The following is a 3,709-nucleotide window of genomic DNA, read 5'->3' on the forward strand; positions in this document are numbered from 1 at the left end:
TTGTGCGAGCCTACAATATTTTACGCATCACCAATATATAAGAAGATACATAAATTTTTATCAAGAGAAGCACAAGACATCATTTTCCATGAGTTGAAACGGGTTCACATCATAGGTACTGATAGTTTTGCTCGTGATTGCACACTTAGAGTTACTCGCAGTTTACCCTATGCCTATGAACTTGCTAGATTTATCAGTATATATGGTTTTATTCCCTTGAAGTTCATTCATGTACATTGGAAGATGTTGTTCATTCATAGTTCAAATGACACGGGTGACTCTTGTGGGACTTAACTCTAATACATGAGGTTGATGCATTGTTTGAGAAATTTTCAAAACTAGACGTGTGCGTAAAATCACCTTAAAGACTAAAGTCTATGAATTTGCATTTTCGGATTCCACTTGGATGTGTCCCCCTCCAACAAAATGTGTACCAAAGTCTGTGAAATCTACCAAAAGTGAACCTTCAATGTGGGAGCGTGCCGATAAAATGAATACAATGGTAGGTAGTTTGAAAATTCTAAGTGTGACTCACAAGGTTGGCCATAACAACAAGAAGAAAAAAAATGGATAATTATATAGATGAATTTCCCAATGAGTTACAATAATACATTCTAAAGATTGTTGATGTCATACTAGATGAAAATTGTGGTTATGGGACAATTGCAACTTTGCTACGGTAGGGTAAGGATTCTTGGTCTCTCGTTCGCCAAGATTTGATTTGGGAACTTCAAATATGGCACTCTCTCTATGTTCAATTATTTGGCTGAAAATAAAGACGATTGGAATTAATAACCTCTTTGCATGTTGAACGTGGCCTAGTACTTGCTGCGAAGTGGATGACCATTCTTGACATGAGTTGTGTCATTGCTAGTTGGTATAATGTTGTATTGATCCACTTATCTAGGCTGCAAAGTTAGACCTTCTTTCCACTTTGGAGTCCCTCGCTAAGTGTGTCTCATCTTATTGCAATTGGATATGTCAATGGAAATTACTTTATACAGGTATATATTATCCATTATATATACCATTTAGCTTTGTCAATATATATTGATTTATTCACTGACTCTGTCTTTAGTATGATAATGTAGTTTTTTAAGGATAATTGTCTCTTGCCTTCTATTTTACCACAATGGACAAGATACTGCACACCTAATTCATGGCAAAGGCCTTACATTCAACACATCCAAGCCTTCAACTTAGTGAAATTTCGTTTAGCTAGAAGATCTCAATATGTATTAGACATTTCTATGAATTAAAATAATTTTAAACGTCTAATGTGTATGCAATTAATTTTATGAATGTTATTACACAAAACTATGAAATTTGTTTTAATACCTAAGTTATTTCTCTCTATCAAATTTATCTATCAAGCAATGATAAAAGCAAAACAAAAAAAATGGTTCAACAGAAGTATAATTCTATCGTACACTATACAATGGAATCAAAGTTTCATTGTATAATGAGCACAAGGAAAAAAACTGTACAATAGAAGTATGATTTTGTTGCACACTATACAACGGAATCATACTTCTACTGTACAACCTTTATTAACTCCCATTTGCACAATGGAATCGTGATTTCATTGTGCACATTTTCGACAAACACAATTACCCAATGTAATTATGTTTTCACTGCACTAGTGGGAGTGCGAAAAAATGTACAACGGAATCACGTTTTCGTTGCACAATATTTTTCGCACCCACACTAGTGCAACAAAAATGTGTTTTCATTATGCATTATGGGGAGGGTGTTTTTGGAATTTTGAAATGTTGGTCGGCCAATAACAAATATGTTGGTAGGGTGGTAATAGGGTAAGCTAAAGAAGACTTTCATTAAATAGGTCTAACTTACTAAATATTCAAAATATTTTTGAAAGGTAAACAAGTGTGTGATTTTGATAAATAATAATAATAATAATAATTTATATTTAATAGGTGGATTTATTAGGCTAAGCCTTTTTAGATGGCCTAAACCCTGAGTTTTTAAAATCAAATAGACTTTTATGAAAGTCTAAGCCTAATCTAGTTTTGAAAAAAAAAAGTCTAGTAAGACGTGAGTCTAATGTAGATTAGATCATAAGTTCTTTTGAGGAGCTCAGTCTATTCTCACCTTACTGCTCATCCACAGGTTGATTAATTTACTTTTTTATTTTATTTTTAGCTACTTTTTACGAAGTGAAATTTGCATCTTGAAACACAAATGTTTAATATTTTGTCTTAAGAATAAATCATTTAGACCAATAATAAATTATAAGAAAACCATACATAAATAAAACAATTAAATTAGCTTTTAGTCAGACACTATGATCATATAGAAAATCTTAGACTTGTACTTATTATAAGTTGTAAAGATTTTCTTGAAAAAATATTATTAGCCACAAAAAATAGTTTAAAAATAAAATAAAAATTATGCAAATAATCAGAATTAAAGCTTTTGGATTAATAAAATTAATACTTATAAATTTAACAATAAATATTTCATACATCATTGTTTTTATATTTTGATTATTTTAAAAATGATCAAAATACTTTTATAAATTAATCTTGTTTCTAAGTTTTTAATCATATTATATATTTTTCAAAATTACCCTTCAAGGCAAATAATGTTTATTATTTTAAGTTCAAAACTCAGAAAAAAATAGAAATGCATGTAAGCATATGCACAAAATAAAGATTTGCTAAAATATATTTTAGTTATTAAAATAAATTTAACAACTTCAAGGGTAATCAAATTAATTCTTTGTAATATTTAATGTTCTTACCAAATTTGGTAAAAACTCCTCATGGAGATGCGAAGACACTCCGACATTTAAGTTAGCAACGTAGAGTTAAGAGCAAGTATCAATATAGGGTTGGAATAAAGTTTGTTTACCTGAATTTTGATGATCTCTTATACATATAGAGGTGAAAATTGGATATTTGATCTCATTTTCCCTTGTTAGATAGTATAATCAAGGAAAGATAATATGATCTTATCTTATTTTTTTCTCTAATGATAGATAACTTTCAATTTTAGGAGATATCCTTATCTTTATAATAAAAGATAGAATTTTTCTCTTACCTTCCTTAATTTTGCAAGATTCTCTAGATATTTAGAAGATTACTTGATCGACGAATAAGTATGAAAACTCATCGAGTTTGAGTAGTACATTTAATATTTTAATTATTTTATATTACACAAAGGTAACATAACAATAAAATAAAATGTCAAGTCTGAGTAGTACATTTATCAATTTTATTTCGAAGTTCATGCAACACAATTATAGAAAATAAACATAAAATGAAAACAAAAAGTCATATGGATTATTAATATAGTTTTTTAATAATCAAATGACCTTTTCAAATAATTTTTTTTAAAAAATATTTATAACTAAGGAAAACATAAAAGTACTACACAAAATTATGAATAAAATATTTTTTATCATAACAATTGTTTTTTAATAAAAAATATGATTTTAATGTCAAAATACATCTTAATTTAATTTTTAAATGACTTAAATATATTTTTAATCCATATAATTTATCATTTTTTATTTTATTTTTCGTCCTTAAAAAGATTTAGATAATACTTTAAATAATGAAAAAAATATTATATAAATTACTTTAAGGACGAAAAAAAATAAATATAATTTGAAAGGACCGAAACCAAAGAAAAAAATTTTACGACGACAAAAAGCAAAAAAAATCACTAAATTACATGGACTAAA

Source organism: Glycine max, chromosome 4, assembly GCF_000004515.6.
Source record: "Glycine max cultivar Williams 82 chromosome 4, Glycine_max_v4.0, whole genome shotgun sequence".
Lineage (NCBI taxonomy): Eukaryota > Viridiplantae > Streptophyta > Magnoliopsida > Fabales > Fabaceae > Glycine > Glycine max.